General features: G+C 38.6%; 1 long non-coding RNA gene across 4 annotated transcripts in view; it reads right to left on the bottom strand.

The window, feature by feature from the left end:
* The window catches only part of LOC110400381, an 82,378-nt gene that overhangs the window by 53,341 nt on the left and 9,407 nt on the right, over positions 1–19,630 (bottom strand). For 2 of the 4 annotated variants that reach the window (XR_002439780.1, XR_002439782.1), the window contains exon 3: positions 15,887–15,964. The exons of the other annotated variants lie outside the window; for them this stretch is intronic. This is a non-coding gene — a long non-coding RNA (uncharacterized LOC110400381). The remainder of the gene's footprint in view (positions 1–15,886; positions 15,965–19,630) is intronic. 4 annotated transcript variants of the gene reach the window in all.

The following is a 19,630-nucleotide window of genomic DNA, read 5'->3' as shown; positions in this document are numbered from 1 at the left end:
TTCATTCAGTAGGCATGTATTTTATGCAGTTCTTAAAATAATAAAATTAAAGATTACAATAAGCAATACACAGCATTTATTGACATCCACCTGCATCCTATATTACCACACAAAAAAACAACAGGAAGAATCTTTCCATTGGAACTGGGTAAACACTTAGCACTTGGGCTTCAGTTTTTTTCCAATTTAATTTCACTACAATTTTAATGTTGCTGTGTTTGGGTTTTTTCATATCACAAAGTCTAATAGGAACCAAATCTTTCACTCTTCTTTTAAAGCTTGTACAGCACGCTGAGTATTACATAAGGAATGCTCTTGCTGTTCCTAGATTTGCCTTCTCTACATTGCCCTTTAACGATCTATAAACATGCTGAGGACACATATGTGGAAAGAGTTCCCTTATCTTTAAACATATTCCAGGGAGTGACCTTAATGAAGTCTACGAGACCACCAATCCACAGCATTTAGCCAGTCACTCTTGAAACCCTGAAAAGGCATTTGCTGGAACTGAGATACATAAATGCAAATCCAGTGATAATAAACAGTCATAGAGTGGTGAGCTGGATGGCTTTGCTAACTGCTTTAAAATTGAGAGATCACCTAAGAACAAGGATATACGCTTTACCAACAGAGCCTGGTACATCAGAAAGCAATTACATCAAATGTCTTAGAATTTATTTTTAACTGGCACTCAGTACCAGGAATTGACCAATAATAATGCTTAACTAAAAAGCAAGTAGTGTAATAGAATCATAGAATTCGCTAGGTTGGAAAAGACCTACAAGATCATCCAGTCCAACCATCCATCCCACTAAACCATGTCTCTCAACACTATATCTAAATGTTTCTTGTGTCACTGTTGCACAAGAAGTACAACCCTGCAAAAATTAGGAAATACACTGCAGAGGGAAGGCAGTGAAGTACCCAGCTATTTAGGGATACTTTTGTGCTTGCTGCACGCAGCAACAAAACCACTTTTTGTATTTTCAGAAATGAGCTACTAGGCACTAATGTCATTGTAGGCTCAAACTTTGCTAAAGTCTACAGTTTAATGTGATGCCTCTTCTTCTCAGCATTGAGACACAAGCCTTGCTACACACCAACTTAACGACTAAGGACCAGCAGATATGTGGCTCTCCCTAACAGGAGCAATATGAAAAATTCCATTCCAGCAGCCAAAATGCTTGAAAGCACTGCAGATGCTATTTAATCTCCTGCTGTTAGATATTCTTGTAGGCCACAGGCAACAACACGTTATTTTGTTAGGGTCTGCAGTGAGATACTACTACAAGTCAGTAAGAAGTCTGCTTCTCAAACACACGGTCACACGCTTATTGCATCCTTGTGCTCTTGGGAGTTAAACAGCACTACAGCAAGTGTTTCTATAAGAAGGGTGCTTTCATTATGCAGTTTCTATGCAGATACATAGGTTGCTCCAAAGGTAATGCCTCCTATCTATTTCCACAGAAACTACAACAGACACAAAGAGCACACTAACACTAGTCAATAAAGCAAATTCTCAGCTACAAAACACCACTGCTCAGCACAGTCACCACCACTAACTATGCATTTTCACCAGCAATGAACAAGAGCCTGCATGCTGTGCTCACAAAAATCAGCACCAGTAGAGGTGATCCACTGTTTCACAGCTACTGATGACAATTGCTAACACACACTATAGATGCAAGCATAGATATTTTCTCAAGAACTCTCAACCCCCCAGAGAATACATAAAACATTAATATTTCTTTAATGTACAATCAGAATATAATATAATTTTATAAAGTTATGAGTATCATACTAATGAAGTTATAGACAGAAGTGGAAAATTCAGCATTTTGTACCACACAAAAGATCTGAAACAATGCATGGGCTCCTGCATGTGTAGGTAGGCAAAGGGCAGTGCAGTTTGGATAAGGGTAAGCATAAGCTGCTGCTCAAGGAACTTCCTGCTCAGGTTGGTAATTCCCCGTTATGTTCTTTACAATCAATTTTTACAAGCAGGAATAAAATAACATCACACAGGGTGGAATGATGCTTAAAAAACTAGTCTTCAAATGCAATCAATAAAATGAGTCAAATAGCAGTATTCTCAGGACAGCAGTACTGCCTGGATCTTCTTCCCCAAGAGCAGGAGAAGCTCTCCAGGAACAACATGCTTAAAGAAAAGCAACTACTGCTGGCAAAAACATGTTTGTAACTGACATAAGTTAATGTGGCACCAGCCCCAGCCCCACAAGGTTCAGGGACAATTGATCCGGGTGACGGAGGAGTTGTCTTTACATATTATTGAAATCAAATGAAAAGGCAAAGAAAAGGCAAATAGGTTGCAAATGTGTCCAAAGAGGAAATGAAAAGGGAAGAGTTAACTGTTTCTCTTTCTTTCACCTTGCTTACCATAAACAGCCTGATTTTTTTTTTTTTACAGCATCTGGATAAGCCATTTCTAGCAACCATGTCACTGTTGTTTTTTTCCCAGTTATATTAATGGAAAACCTTAGTTATCACAAGGCTATTCTCCTCATAAAATTAAACTGACTTGTTAGTCAATATAGAGACATAGTAGGAAGCTTCCATGTGCGCAGACCATGGCATCAGTCTGACACTGTCTGTGGTCCATTCTTTACTTTGTAAGTTACGGTAGCTTTTTCTCATGGTAGGGCCAAATCAGCAAAACCCATCCATGATCACCTCCTGATGGCTAAGAATAGGAAGCTCAATGATAGTAAATAGTCAGGCTTAATGGAGAATGGATGGAGAAGTCCAAGAGGACATCTGAACATCATACTGCATTCCCACTTCTCAGTGTTATTGCAATAATCATCATTGCAATTACAGAGTTGCAGATGTATTTACAAGCAAGCATGTTCCAACAGGTCACTTCTGTGAAACATGATGCAATAGAGGTAACATAAAAAATAAACGCTAAAAAGAACAACCTAAGTCACACAATGCTAATGAGAAAAAGATGCGCAACTTTTGTTTCCTTTTCCCATTATATTCTGTTTGCATAGTACCTCTCTCTACTCTAATGTACAAACCCATTTCCCAATCACAGAGCATCTGCATTTCATCCCTTGCTGGCCTATGCATTACAAAAGAGAAAAGAGATTTGAACCTGCAGATAGAGTTGGCATAACGACGCTTATAAGCAGGAGATATTTAGGAAAAGAAATAGCTGAAAGGACAAAAGTACAGTTTTTGCCCCCAATTTCTTATATGCTGAATAAAATTACTACTGAGTAGAAAAACTGCTGAAAATGCTACCTGGTGAAAAGGATGAGAAAAACGGGGTTTAAACGAGTTTTGTTTGATGCATACCAAGGTGAACACTTTAAAAAAAGCAGCCATAAAAGAAAAAAATACTATTTTTTCAGGCAACTCATTTTCACATCTGCTTTCATTCTTTTCCAGGAATTTCATAGAAAAAAATCATCTGCATCTAGAATGAATAATCAAGAGATAAAAATAGGGTATAGAACTGAACAAGACACCTCTCTTCACTAATAAGAATTAGTGCTACAAAGGAGCTGCAGAAGCACTCAAATCAAGTCTCAAATTTCTCACCTGGAAACCTGAAACTCAAATCTTTCTTATTGTTTCAGTGTCAAAGAGACCAGTGAGAATGTGAAGATCTTGTAAGACAGACTTCAGATCCTGCACTTGAACAGGGAATTGTGAATGTTTCTGAAACACTTGGCACAGGGCAAGTTGTTGTACAGTTCTACATAAAGCAAAGTCTGCTGTATATTATTTTGGATCAGCAAATGCTTTTTTCCCCCCCCCCCCTTTCTTTTCTAGTGAGACAGGTTCAACCTAAACATGCCCACTTGTAGTATTAACAACTAAGCTCCTCCTTGGCTGACAGACAGGTCAATCTGTGTGAGACTCACTTTTCTCCTTACAGGATTACATCTCAATGTAGTTGTAATTCACATCTATTTTCTTCAGCTGATCAGGGCTGTCTTTGATAAAACAGGAATCCTCTTTGACATTCAACAGAATAACAGTAAGTAATAAGGAACAAAGCAAGGCTTTAGAAAATTATCACTTTGTACCATCTTGAACACTTGAAGCTGTAATAATTCCTTCTTCCCATTGGACCTCGGATATCCAAATTTCCATCCTGTGCAAAGGGAGGCTTTTAAGCAACAAGTTGACTGAGAGAAAATCCAGAGGGAGTTTCCCTCTAGCTGGTGGCCATCTGAGAACCAACCAACCAGAAGGACTGAGGCACAGGTCTAATGTCTACTGCTATGAGACATCCTACATTATGCAGGACACACTTCTTTATTTTCCATTATTTGCTGCCCAGACTAGACAAATAACAACAGCTCCTAAAAACCCAAATTTCATGTGTACCTCATGCAATGCTCTGATATCTCCTGGGAGTGCAGCCCTCTGCAAAGCACTCCAAGATTCAGCCCAAATGGAAAATACTTAGTTGTTTGTTGTTTTTTTTCTTCTCCAGAACTGATCAATAGCTTCTATCTTTTATTTGCATCAGAAGCACATACACTATATTTCACATTGAACCTAACAGTTCTTCCTTTTGCTCAGCAAATGGATTATAACAAATCAGCTGTGCACTCTTACAGCCAGCAGATGTGGGTTTTCTCTCCAATTCAGCCTGCCATGAAGGGACAACCTGTTCTTCTGCCTCACAAATCTTGGAAATAAAGCAGCATCAGCTGCTTCGAAAAAAACAGTAACAGCATTCGTTTTCCCTCAGGCAAATATAACTTGTGTGCTGCTAATAACATTTTCCTTTTTTTTTTTTTTAATCCTACTGTAATCTCTCAGCATAAGAGAATCTGAGGTGAGATATAGATAAAGTAGGAGGGAGAAGTATCTATTCCCACTGGTAGGTAAGAAGCTAGCAAGGGGTTAAGCAGCTGAAAGCATCACAAATCAAACCATACTTAATTCAAGAAAAAAACAGCAACCCTTCTCAGACCAAATTCTCTCCATCGCAAGGGATTTTTCTGTCACATAGGCCCACTCACAACGTTTAAAGAAGCCAAAAAGCCATTTCTTCCATTTCTGTTCCCACTTACAGCTGAAAGGCTAAAAACAGAGAATCACAGAACAGCAGCCACCATCCCATGGCATCCCATTCTGCAGCCCTTAGCACATCCCCAGAATAAGCGGAAGAATGATTCAGCTCTTTCAGAGCTGTATTTTACCTTGGCTGTTAGCAGAATAAAACTAGAGGAGACAGTGCTAATTAAAGGTACTCCCTTCTTTTTCTGCTCAGTTAACCTTACAAAGGTTTGTCTTCACTTTGCCATTCTTTAAGACCCTGGCATACGCGGGATTTCCCATGGCATAATTATCAAAATGCAATTAAAGAGTTTTTTCTCTTCAACATGAATGGTATTTGACGAGCATATTATAGTGTGGGAACGGCAGAAAATAGTTATAGATGTTTGGCAGTAAAAACAGTGCTCAGGTGACAACAGCACCAATACTTTTGTTTTCCCTTACTAGGGATGCAACGAAAATTGTACCACAGGTACCCAAGAAACTTGAGGAAAGATAGAGCAAAACATTTTTTTTTTCCTCTTAAAACAACAAAAGCTATCCCCGATTTTAGGGTATCCATGTGGATTTCGGCATGGCTCTTGTTCACTTGAGTCCCGACATTAAAAGTACTCAAACATTTATTTCCCCTCCAGTGCTGTCCCCTGAGAGATGAGTATTTGCTAGGCACTAACACAAACTCCTCCTCTTCTTGCATGGATGAGGCAAGCTGGTGACCCTCAGAGCTATGAGTGGCCAGGTAGACCTTGGGAAGGTGCAGAAAGGATTCGGTGACAGCACTAAGACCTAGCAGCTCAAAGCACGGCATCAGGATGATTCATGCTGAGGAAGAAATGTAGTTGCTGGTGACTCACAGGATGGCAAGTTTGGAGCTTAAGCTCTGTGTTCAATCCTTAGCCCAAGATCCTTTAAATAATCTTTTAATATGAAGTTTAGTTCACATACCAGGCCAGCAGAGCTCCTTCTGCTAAAACTAATTGGAAATGGATTGAGAAAAGCCACTTGCATTAGTCAGTCTGAATAGAAAAAAGAAAATAAACTGAGAAAAGCTATTAAGTGTATCTTCCTAGAGCACATCAGAAAGCCTGCTAACCGAGCCACAATGATGCGGCAAACATCCTGACTTAGGCTCTGTGGAAAAACAAGCCTCCACACAGCACGGACCCACTACAGTGACCTACCTCTTGTCTTCCCTCTAAGACTACCAGATGGCTTCCAAAATTTGCCAAACACAACATTTTAATGATAGATTACCTGCAGATGAACAGTGAGGTTGTAATTTTCGGTACTCTCAGGCAGGCAGAGAGGCAGTATCAGACAGCAGACTGATGGACAGACAAGTTTCAAGCCCTTTCCGCAAGTCCTCTATCCTGTACTACACTCCCAGAGGAGCAGCAGCCCTCATATCCCCACACAGCTGGAGCACGTCTCCAGGAGCAGCCCACATTCCTGAAGGCTGTTTGACATTTGTTTTGATGTATTATTTGAAAAACCAGACTGCAGTGATGGTCTGGGCAGTCCTCAGCAGCCTAAACAAGTGACTGCACTGAGACAACTCACGAGCTGCCAGCTCAAATGCTCCACAAGTCTGGGAAGAGACAGCTGCTGCCATTTTATTAAGATCTTCCACAAATGAGGCTTCTCATTAAATCCAGGAAGAAAACAAGGAATAACACCATGAGAAAAATGAAAAGGCACAAATCATTTTTGGGAAAGCAATTTATAATAAAAGTAAAGCTATTGTGAAGTCTCAAGGTAGGTTAGAACTGCAGATATACTTAATTTGAGACAACATGGAAAAAAGCCTTCATCTGTTGATCAAAGATGCACATCCCAAAATTTTCCGGTCTGATTGCATATTTACCAGCGTTAAGCGAGCAGATCGTAAAGTATTTCATCAATGAATTTCTTCAAAGCATTTCACTGCCAGTAAAGCTAAGCTATAACACTTATCACAACTTAAACTGATACATCAAATTAAATATCTTAGGTATTTAAATTTCATAGCAGAAGAATAGGAACATTAATGTCCGTAGAATTCTAATTTTTCAAACCAATATTCCCATGGCTACTTTGTTACCACCAACCACAAACACAGACAGTTGCACATATCATGTGCCTAGGATATGAGTGAAATAGAGACTAACTAAAGGTTTGCTATTGTTTAATTCACAGAATACCAGAAAATAGTAAAAGTGTCCCTGCAGCCAAGAAAATGAATGCTGTATAGCCGAAACTCCCTCTGCATCCATTAGAGCAGACATACCCCAGGAAAGGTTACTCAGAGGTTATGGAATAATCATTTCTATTAGATTTTTAAGTTAGAGGAGATAACCATCTATCTGGAATTGTCTAGGAACAGTGTAATCTCACATGACGCAAGTGTACAATGCTGCTCCTCCAGTTTTAAGATGCTAAATTACTTGAACCTCTTGCCCTTTTGTTATTTCCACTGACAGAGTCCTTTCTGTGCCTACAGATTATAAAAACTGAAATAACAAAACTACCAAGTAACTCAATGCATTGCTCAACTCTCTTCATACGTACATTTTATAGACCTATAAAACTTGCAAGAACAGTAAGAAATATTAGAAAAATAGTAATAATGATCTTATTAATAGACATTTCTCAGAATTTGTCTTTTGGCCTAAGATTTCTATTTCTTCCAGTTATATTGCCTAAGACATTTTCAAGTGGCAAGCGACCTTTTTCTGTGTCAGTGAGAAGTCTTTTGATCTTCTGCCTGATAATCAAATTAACTTTCTCTTTCCCACACTACTATAAATCCATTTCCCTAGAGACTCAAACATAATTGCCTTATGCTAAACTCGAGATATTTCAGCAACAAAATTGTTAAGTCAGTTCACTGTCTGGGGATGGAAGTGTGTATCTACTTAAAAATTCTAGCGCTTTGGCAAATATCTGTATCTGAAATATCATATAATTGCAACATTTATTCCTTGGTTTTGGGTGTTCATTTACATCTCTATGCACAAGATAATTTTTTGGTCCAGAGAAAGCAGGTTTTAGTTTTATTAAAGAAAGATAGCAAGCTAGTAATAGATAAAATTCATCAACATCCTTAAAGAATTTTTAAGAAAAGGAGAAAAGGAAAACAGTGTACCTATTCTCTCACTTATGTATAATGGGAATAGCCTCCCACAAATCCTAGCTAAAGAGACAAACCTTCATATGATTTGGGGAAAAAAAAAAAGGCAGAAAGAGCAGAAAGCATAGAGAATAAATTGTGCACAGATACTGACCATTTCCTCCTTTTATGGGGGGAAAAAGGAGACACAAAATAAGAGAATTTCTATTAGATGCTGCTCTGCGTGCAGAGGAACTCCAGCAAAAACAGGTACCCAGACACACCAGAAATTAATATTAGGCTTCTTTCCAGTGCACGAATTTGCCATTGACACACCTGGAGACGTTCAAGGCCAGGTCAGATAGGGCACTGGGCAGCCTGACCTAGTGGGTGGCAACACTGCCCACGGCAGGGGGTTGGAACTAGATGATCCAATCCAAGCCAGGCTACTATTCTATGTTTATCAGTGGAGTGGAGCCACTAACCTCTGGGGCCTGCCAGAACACCAGGCATCTGCCCTTATCTTTCCACATGAGATAAAACAAGGTCAAGCAACTTCCCCTGAAATTTGCAGATCATCTTACCAACTGCTTCGTAAGGGTACACTCAGCCTGGCTTTGAATGTCCTCATGACCACAAACTAATTAAAAGAGCTGAGGTCTTGTTTGTCAGTTCCATCTCCTAGTCAAGATCTGGATAGCTAACCATCCTGTGTTTTCAACAGCTTTCAATTCCTGGCATATTTGAATTGTTTCTTTGCTGAGTATCATTCTCAAGGCACTGCAAAGATCTTGGTGGCTTCACTCATAGTCAGGGCTGTCCCCAAGAGTACCCCAGCCCTTCTACCCAAATACACACAACAGCTCTGTATGCTGCTCACACAGCACTGGGTTGTAGCACCCCACCAGTTGTGCCCCCTGAGGTTGCCTGCAGGGTCTCTCCATAGACACCCATTTAAGTGACTCCGGAGGTGGCAGTCCTTGCTATTTCCACACCAGTTCTGTGTTTCCTGCAGCCTACAGCATTAACCAGTGCAAGAATGCACCCTATCAGACTTTCAACCTTTCAGTCACCCCAGCACGCTCTTGACAGCCATCACTTGGGTTTATTTCAACAGTTCCCAGAAGACATCAATGTTAGCATTGGTAACATATTCCTTTTCATTTACCATTTGTTTCCTCTGAGGAAAAAAAAAAAAAGCACAGTATAATGAAATTTGGGCAGAAATGTTAAAAAAATCACATTCTAAAGTGTACGTGTGTGTATATATATATCCACCCACGTAAAAAGTTCATCTATGGGACATACATACATAAATTTTTGCTTATGTTGGAGAGAAGAGGAAGAAAAAGGAATCGGAAAATGGTTCTCCTTTTAGAAAGGGAGCCTTTCCAACAATCTCTACTTTTTCATGCAACACTAATGCCACTAAACTTTAGAGGTAAGTCAGATGTAATTACAGGCAAAAAGGAAAAAAAGCTTTAAAGGATTATATACTTCTGAATGCTACTTGTAGCTAAATACCATCTCATTGGACTTTCTCCCCTGTAGTGTAAATTTAACAGTTCCATGATGAATAATATTTAGACTTTTTTTTTTTACAACCATTACTATATTTTGTTTCAGGTGGCAAGGCAGAGTTTGGAATTAAAGATTATTTTAGTACATTTCTGGGTCATTGTTTCACTTTCAGAGGACTGCAATTTTATAAGCACTAAGACTACTAGCTGGTACTGTCGATTTGCCAGGCATCTTTGGTACAGTACGTCACACTTCCTCTGCCAGATGAGAAAAAACACCAATGCAGCTACACTTGTAATAATAGGTATTGTCCTTCTTACTTACACTGTGAATGTTTTCAGGGTACAGTTCTTTCTTCCACTGTAAGAAATTACATGAGTTCTTTCCACACAGCCTATTCAGTGTTTAGAATCTTGATATGAATGGAAAGTATCATTATGCACCATTGTTACAGCGATAATGGGAGTAGCTGTGTAGCTTACCTGTGATGTTTTTATGTTAATACACTGGTCAAAGCAGACAGCACATTCAGAGATGGAAATAATTCCTTATTGTGAAGTATTCAATTCAGAAACTTTACGAAATTTCATGCCCTCTTGATGAAAACCCAACCAAATTGTCTTTATACTAGAAATACTCAGAATAGTTACTATCCATTCACAAAGATTTTTATTCCCTGCTCTCCCAAACATAAAATGACCTTAATTTTTCCCCCTCTCCATCCATGCAGTTAAGCATCATTGCATTTCCATATATGAAAGCTCCAGTTTGTTGTATTTCAGCATCTTCTGAAATTAAATGCCAGAAAAAGTATATTTATACATAAGATTGCACTCCATTGAGAAGTGTTTTGGATTTTAAAAATATCATATAGGCAGATTATGAATTTATGATCCAGCTCCTCCCAAAGTGTATTATGACTTTTTTTTTTTTAAACACTCTGAGATCAGCTCTCCCTTCTCCCTACTGAAATGCCCTTACTCAAGCCAGCTCTGCACTCCTCACGACTTCTCTGGCTCTTTCTGGAGATACTGACAGAGCAAAATATTACACCCATAATCCAGTATCGTACTTTCTACAGTCAGCACCAATTTTATCGTGGACAGTACACCTGTAAGAGGACAATCTCTAGATTTACTCCTTCTGTGACAACAAACAAGGCACAAAGAACAGACTACAGAAAAGTTGCAGTAATGTGTATTTTTTCCAGAGTCACACGTTTCCGTTCGTTTCCTTACATACCGATATAAAACCAGCGGCAGGTTTTCATGTCAGTATTTTGGCTTTTTTGTTTCTGTTAGAATAATCCGAAATGATACACTTCATGGGTGTCTCCATGACCTTGAAGAATGAGGAAGTTTAAAGGAACATGTAAAAAGGAAAATATTCTTGGAGGCAACTGTTTGAGTTTGGGTTTCATAGACTTCTTGCTCTTTATATTTATGCGTTTTTGCACTTGGGTAGACTTCTGTATTAAGGAGAATGCTTTAGTTTGACTTCTATGTTCCCACTTAAAACAAAATGTTTAACATTTAGATAATCTACACTGTAAAATAAAAATTCAAATTACTGTCACAAAATCTAATGGAATCACATCATTTAAATTCACTGAAAAACTAAGGTCATACTGCTCAGCCTATAAAGGTTTAAAGTGGGAACATTAAAAGAAATAAGCTGGAAAGAAAATGGGCAGTAAAACATTCGGAGAAACATGGATTGTTTTCTTTTTTCTTACTTAGAAAATATAGGTGGCAGTAAGGGACACAGAAAGGTGCTCAGCATGGGAATAATTCCAGAGATACTCTCATCAGCTTCAGCAGAAGGAAATAACGGTAACACTGAATGAAACAACAACAACAAAAACACAACACAAAGAATTCAGTACATAAGAGCTTGATGTCCCAGCTTCCCTTTGGGTTAAAAAGATTTAAAAATATATGAAAAAAACATAGGTGAGGAAAATGGAAGAGAAAGAGAAAAAGAAAATAGTAAAAAAGAAAACTGTCCTCCCAGTGAGACAACAGCCAGGTCTAAGTGGCTCTGTCACAGACAAGGCCTCCTTACAATTTCTTCCTTGTAGAAATGCTGATTTTGCATTCCAAGATGAGCGATACTCGTCAATATCCATGATGATTGAAACATTCAGGCAGTGTTCGCCTGCTCTGGCCAGAAAGTGTTTTATGTATCCTACGCCTTGAATATCACCTCTGCTGCAGCCTGGAAGATCACCAGCAACTTTTCTCACAGATGGAAAGAGATAGGACATGAGGAATCAGCCTCAAGTTGTACCAAGGGAGGTTTAGATGGCACTTTATGAAGAACATCTTCATGAAGAAGGCGGTCAAGCATTGGAATAAGCTGCCCAGGGCAGTGGTAGAGTCTCCACCTCTGGGTATTTAAGAAATAAGTGGACATGACGCTAAGGAACATGGTCTAGTGATAGGACTCAGTAGGCCAAGTTGATGATTGGACTTGATGACCTTCAAAGACTTTTCCAACCTAGATTATTTTTGTGTGTCTTCTATGACTGCCAGCCACTTCACTGCTGCTTGAAATTCAGCATTGCTGGTACACAAACACACAGGGCCAGGAAATGCAGTAACGCACTTGATATTCTTGTTTTAATAACCATCAGGAGGCCCAGGGTCTCCCCAGGTATTAATCCAATGCAGAGCTGTCAGCTTTCTGCCAGAACTTACTAACAGCACGGAGCAGTGTCACGTTGCTTGTAAATGATGAAAGATTGCCTAATTCTTCCCTCTAACATTCACATACATCTGAAGAGCACAAGAGATGGGTGACAAGTGACAAAGAATCAAAATGTTTTAAAGTAATACTTCATCCTGCAGGAAACAAAGAGCTTTGTGTGCCTGTCTTGGAGACTAGAGGAACATGTTTCAGAGTACAGAAATAAATTATAATTATCTGCATTCTAGCAGAACAAGAAGAGGAAGAAATAGGGTTTAACAGAAGTTACACTTTCAGAGTTTTTCTTAAAAACAACATGAAAACATTCCTTTCCCAAATAACTACACTTCTCTTTCCACTGAGACACCTAAGGGCTTGTGCCATTTTAAACATAATTTATAAATGAATTATTCCAGTGAACAATTTGATAGCATCTCCTTCTTCCCATGCTTTCAAAGGGAGAGCTATCAAGCTATTCTACAAAGCCACCTCAGTCAATATACTTTCAAGGGTTTTTTAATGTGTTGTGTCAGGAGATAAATATCTTTTCATCTCCACTAAGTTAGATAAGAAGCCAAACACTTCAAGGAGACTGTTTGATATTCGAAACTTGGAAAAATAAATGACAACACATAAATTGTACCTAAATAGAAGAGCACAGCTATGCAGATAGAACAGACTGTTTTCAAGATACTACACTCAAAAAAGACAAACACTTTCTGGAAAGTAATATAGTTTTCTCAGTTCTTAATTATTTTGGGTCATTTGTGAACAAAAAGCATTTTCTCTAACACAGTGAACTGAAAACAAGTATAACACGAAAATTTTCAGACAATAATATCCCGTTTCCCATTCAGAAAATAATTTACTAGAATTACTGAAGATAACTTACTTGCTAGAGACACTAGAAAATCAAGATCTCTAACAAAAAGAAAAAAATGCTGGGGTATGCCTGTACAATGTAGCAACAAAACTGATGAAGTATTGTATTTTTCATACAGTCTACATGGTTCTGTACTATAAGGAATTTGTTAGATACTCTGATTAATGCATCAACATGCTGACGAACTGACCAAAAGACTTTTAAAAGGGGAAAGGAGAACGTTCATTCAAGCTCAAAAATAAATTTCTCCCGAGCCACGTTTACTTCCCACACTAATTTTTTAGGTCATATTATAATCAACTCTCAACAAGCATATATTATTTTTGAACGCAAGTCAAAAAATTTCTAATATTGCCTTAAATGATAATGCAGGATTAATCCAAACTACTAAATAAACCAGTGCATCTCAGGCAGGACAAAACTAAACCCCGCAAGCAACCTCAGTACATTCCCTCTTTTATCCCCATCAGAATTCCACCTATGCTCTTGACTTTGACAGCAGTTAAGGGTTACTATCGGTTTCTCTCTAACAGCTGCACCACAATGTACACTTAAGGTTTCTTCAGTAATGAACCCACACCTGCTTACCATCAGCATCCACAGAAGAGAACATTACAACATACATTCTAAGTGTGTGAAATTTCTACATGGAGTGTTTATTCTGATTTTTACTGTGGTCTTGGTTCATTGTTTCATTTCATTGCCATGGCTTTCAACAATCACAATTTCACCCACTATGAAAATAACATTTATTAAAAACGAACTTCATAATTTATCACTTTATTTTATTTTGCCAAGACTGCTCATTTTCTGTAGTACTGATCACCAAATTTGCTTTTAAACCATTTGGTAACCTGGGCTGCATCAGAAGAAGGATGGCAGCAGGGCAAAAGAGGTGACTGCCCCTCTCTACTCTGCCCTCGTGAGCCCCTATCTGGGCTCCCCCAGTAAAGGAAAGATGTGAAGCTTTCAGAGAGGATCCAGTGGAGGGCCACTAAGATAATCAGAGGGCTGGCGCACCTGTCCTGTGAAGACAGGCTAAAAGAGCTGGGCTTGTTCAGTCCGGAGAAGAAAAGGCTGCATAGAGACCTCACTGCACTCTTCCAATATTAAAAGGGAGATTATATACAGGAGAGAAATCAACTTTTTACAAAAGTAGATAGTGACAGAACAAGAGAGGATGGTTTTAAACTAATGGAGAGAAGATTAAGATCAGATGTGAGGGGGAATCTCTTCCACTGAGAGAGTGGTGAGGCCCTGGCACAGGCTGCCCAGAGAGGTTGTGGATGCCCCACATCCCTGAAGACATTCAAGGCCAGGCTGGATGGGGCCCTGCGCAGCCTGACAGATCTAGCAGTTGGCAACCGTACCCATGGCAGGGAGGTTGGAATGTAATGAACTTGGAGATCCCTTCCAATCCAAGCCATTCTATGATTCATATGTTGTGCAACCTACAGGTAAATGCAGATCTGGAATCACAGAGTATCCTGGTCTTATTCAGACTATATCAAGACTATTCTGAAAAAGCACGATCAATTAACAAAGTAGTTGTACTAATTAAAATTAATATTTTACTAATCCTTCCCTGTAAAGCAAACAAAGGCAATGACAGAGCCTTTATTTGAGATCCAGGCGCTATAGAACAAGATATCAAAGAAAGAGGAATTAACTCAGCCCTCCCAGCAACAGTTTGGAAAAAAACGGTGAGCTGAGTGCAGCCTTCTCCGGTTTGAACTCTGGCACAACAGAAGAAGGAAGGGGAAGGGGGGAACCCGCACGCGGGCTCTGAGTGCATATGTGCTCCCGGAGCCGGGAGCATTGCTGAGATGAGGGGAGGAAGGAAGGGCGGATCTAGGCTCTCCCTGCCTGCTTTGGGCACTCAGGGGCTCACGTTCTCCTTCAGGCTATGACCTGGCAATTCCACTGCATTCCTCATAGACCCCCAAATGTTTAAGCATTCACATCTCATTGCTACGCTGTTTTCTTGCTAAACTTACAGGCTGCACTGGATGGATCTGCAGTGGTTCCTCAAATAAATTCATGGCTAATTTCCGCTAACAGAAGTAATGTCCATCTTTCTAAGACAGAGTGCAAAAGCAGACTACTGACACTTTACCTCTAAATACTTCTCAATAAGCAGTGCTGAACACCCTGAACTCAAGGCCTATAAAATATACATGTGGTCTTATTAGCCTAGGACCAGGAAAAATAGAACCCCATGATCCAGCATCTCATATAAACCAATTATATCTACTGAAAGTGATTTAGTTTGGTACATTGCTACTGCAGCCACATACATAGCATGCAGATTTGAACTGCTGGAAGACAGAGTTGCAGAAAGTAAAGAGGGTAGGAGGTAGTATCTTCTATATATGCAAGCGGACACAGCCTATCAGTCATACCAGCTTATATATAACTGAGGCTTAGAGCAAGTGAGTTATGTTAAAAAGAAAGTAGATGATTAACTGAGATTATGAGACTGCAAAGACAACTAGACTTGGAAATTCTGCAGTTTGCCTGTGTTAGAGGTAAACATCAACTTTCTACCTGGAACTCCCATCTCTCAGCTTCTGAAAAAGGAATTTCAAATGTCAATGAATTAAAATTACAACCAGAAAGAAATGAGGAATAAACAGGAACTAACAGTAGAAAATAGTACCCACCAGAACTGAAGCGCTAGTCACATAAGTCTAGCACATAGGGACAACAGACAAATGCCCCACGTCACACTCTGCTGGAGGCTGTAAAGAAATAAAGAAAATGAAAGAAAAGTGTGTTGGGGGGAGCTCTTCAGCTAAGTGTTTCTGCAAGACAAACATCAATGGAAGAAGAAATTTTTTCTGCTTATTAGGCATAGGATAAATCATGCAGTGAAAATAAGTAATTTGCTTCATATTTCTATATGACGATCTCAGGAGAAAAGGTGAGTGAAATAGTGGAAATACAAGGAAAAAAGAAAATGATATCATTATAGCTGAAGGATGAACAAAAATCAGAGCAAGATAAATCCACAAATCTAGGCATGGAATTATAGATCAGGTAGCAAGGTTTTATATATGTTTTTATATATATACAAAAACTGTCTGGATCATCATATATATTATATAAATATGACCTTGCTACCTGATATAAATATATTTAAAATATATATCAAAATCAGCAACAGTCTTATGTGACTAGAGACTAACAGCGCTCATCTTTAAGTGGGAAGAGGGACAAGTGATCAGGACCATTTACATGGCTGTTGAACTGACTGCATTAGGATTGCAGAGCAGCATTTCATTTTCCAGAAAAAAGGCTGTAGGTATCCACCCTGTCAAGTAAAACTTAACTTTGATAAACGGTGCACTAAGTTTTGCATGTTTACATTACAGCTGCTCATACCACAGAATAATTTTACCTCTTCAGCTGAGATTTGATCTTGCATAAGCTAATGAAACTAAAATGTAAAGTGTACTGAAATGTAACCTGGCTAGAGTAGAAGCCAGTATGTTAAAAGTAACAAACGTAGCAGTGCTCAAAGTAGTGCTTATCAGTTTTATAAAGACAATCAGCTGCCAAGTTATGGAGTTAGACTGATCTATAAACTTTAAGAAAGCCTAGGGTAATGGGTTTTTTTTGTTAATTTCTTATCCTTTTTTAAAATCTATATGTTTAGCACCATCCAAAATGAGACGTTTCTAATATTAAAACAACACACTTTTATGTTAGTCAACTTTCATTCTTAAAGATCATTTCAACAAAAATAAACAACCAAATAAAGAAGATAAGAAGATGTGAAGTCAAACAAAATTGTGTTTAAAAGCAATACTGAGTCATCCTCAAATTCTCCAGTTTCTCAGAGCTTTCTTTCCTTGTTTTCCTTAGCTTGCTGCTGACTCCCACCCCAGAAGAAACTTAACAGAAGAAACACGTTCATGTGAAATTTTACAAGCATAAACTACTTCAGAATCAGGTATGGATAATCCTGTGGTAGATAAAGTGATTTTTTCCAGTCATATCAAGAAGGTAGGTCTTAACCACTTAATAGCAAGTCTTTTATATAAGCTACTCTAAAAGACTCTTGAAGGATACTGTAAGTTTGAAAGTTCAGTGTGGATGGTTAACAGAAGTAGCCACAGGCTTTTGTCTAGTCTTGAACTTGTCACCTGAAGTTCATAAAAAACATGACAAATCTGCACATTGATATTCAGCTGGCCTACTTCATAGTGCTTTTTTGCGGAATGAAAATGTGTACATTCATGCAGTTTTTCTACTCCTATACAATATAACACCTACTGTGTATTTTAATTTACTTTAATTATTAAAGATAGTTTAAAGCTAAAAAAAGAATTACTTTGAGGTACCCAAAATAACAAATTAGACTGTCTGAGTTGCACGTGGCAAGCAAGCTTCCCTTCCCTCCACTCTGAATAAGCAGTGATGACAGCTTTGCTACAGTGGCATTCATCACTTGCTTCAGGCACTCAATTTTTTGATCAGTGCAGCGGATATGGTAGATTTAACCTGAGACATGAGAAGTTAAAACAAACAGGGTGTGATGGAGCTGACAAAATGTGCATCTGGAAAAAAACATTAAGATCATGTTTCTGAGGAGGGACATGGCTCAGCAGGCATGGCGAGGATGGGCTGACAGTTGAATTGATGATCTTAGAGGTCTTTTTCAACCTTAATGATTCTATGATCCTATGAAAAGGATTTGATCAAATAGAAGCCATCAAAAAGATTCTGCCTTTCAAAAAAAAAACACACATTGGTAGGTTTTAGCTCCAATAGCTAAATTAATTTACTGTACTGAAACAGAAATATTTCAATATTTATAATTAGATTTAGCTGCGACTGTTATTCCTTGAGTCCAGTCATTCTTACCAGTATTTCCTGCTTACAATATTCAGCTAAAAGCCAAAAAATCAGCTGAATGTTTATCTGGAAAGTTCCACATGAGATCAGACCTTAATTCAGCTTCCTCCCAAGTCAGTGAAAAGTCTTTCTCAGTTCAAGTAGGAAAATGAGTAGTTCTTTTTCCATTTCCACCAGTTACATCAACATTGCCAGTAAAATCTCTAATTGCATCGATCAGTACAGGCAGTGGAAGTGTCAAAAAAAAAAAAAGGAAAGGACCCAAAATCCAACTATGAGGACCTACAAGGTACAACTTGGGAATGCAAGAAACATCATACTGATGCGAGCACACTGTCTGCATTGAGGCTTTATACAAGCATTATGTTGACAATCTCCAGGTACTGGTCAGCTTAAAAACTGGATCTCAAACTTCTACTAAACTGTAATTTCCAGGTTAATAGTCCTAAAATGAGAATCACAGGGAGAGCCCTTTTTAGGGAGATTATGATTGCTACAATTTTGGTGGTTTTGGAGGAAAAGCTGTTTCTTAAAGCATCATCCTTATAAAACCATTAATGTGAAACAACATATACTGAAGCATATGCTGATCAGAACCAGCTGACGCTTTTCCACTTGATTTGCGATTTCCTAGCTCAAGGTAATTCTTTGTTACTGGCATTGATGACTCAAAGATCAGACATATTGTGAAAACTGCACATTTCCTGAGGTCAAGGGCATGAGATCTAAGCAGCAATAATAAGTAAATAAATCAATGAAAAAGTAGTCAGAGAATGCACAGCTGCAATCAGATTTTTATTTTTTAATTCCCATTGGCCATGTTCTTGACTATATAAAGCTGTACGTAACTTCCCTGACAATGAGCACTATCAGCTCAGGAAAGGTGTCTTCATGAATTGCAAATACAATTTATTTTTATATTAAAGCTTAATCAGATTAATCTACTTCTAATGCTGTACACTAACAACTTGGGTCTCTCCCATGATATTACTGTCATTGTCATAATGCTACTTAATTTATACAGTACCAAACAGCAGTTGAAAGATGGACACCGAGATGCAACTGTATCCAACGAATTTCAAGATAATTGAATCTATTTCAGTTGCACCGTAACATTTCTGAGTTTTAACAGCTGAAGTGTTAAGAGAGTTAAAATAAAATTGGTATTGTGGAGCTGAACAATAAATATATCTTCCCCTCTATGCAGCACATAATAGAGCGGGAATTGCAGAGTAGCCTGCACAACACACGATTTTTGCAGCTTGAGAAACAACACCGCATATATGAACTTTAATTAATTAGAAAGCAGATTAGGAAATCTGTGTTTCTTCAGTTGTTCCAACCCCTGAAATAAAGGAAAAAAAAACAGAAATAGCAGACAAATAGATAAACACACACTCTTTCAGTATTTGCCTGGACTTAACCTGACATCTCTCCTTACTGCTAGATGATCAAATGAGCATTTAGGATGGGAAAGAGAACTCCCTCTCATGCAGCCAAACCCACTGCATAAACCCTCTGACCCGTACCCCACGTTACAACAGCAG

The sequence above is a fragment of the Numida meleagris genome, chromosome 5 (genome assembly GCF_002078875.1).
Source record: "Numida meleagris isolate 19003 breed g44 Domestic line chromosome 5, NumMel1.0, whole genome shotgun sequence".
Lineage (NCBI taxonomy): Eukaryota > Metazoa > Chordata > Aves > Galliformes > Numididae > Numida > Numida meleagris.
The sequence above is the reverse complement of the archived record's forward strand: the minus strand, read 5'-3'. Positions and strand labels throughout refer to the sequence as shown.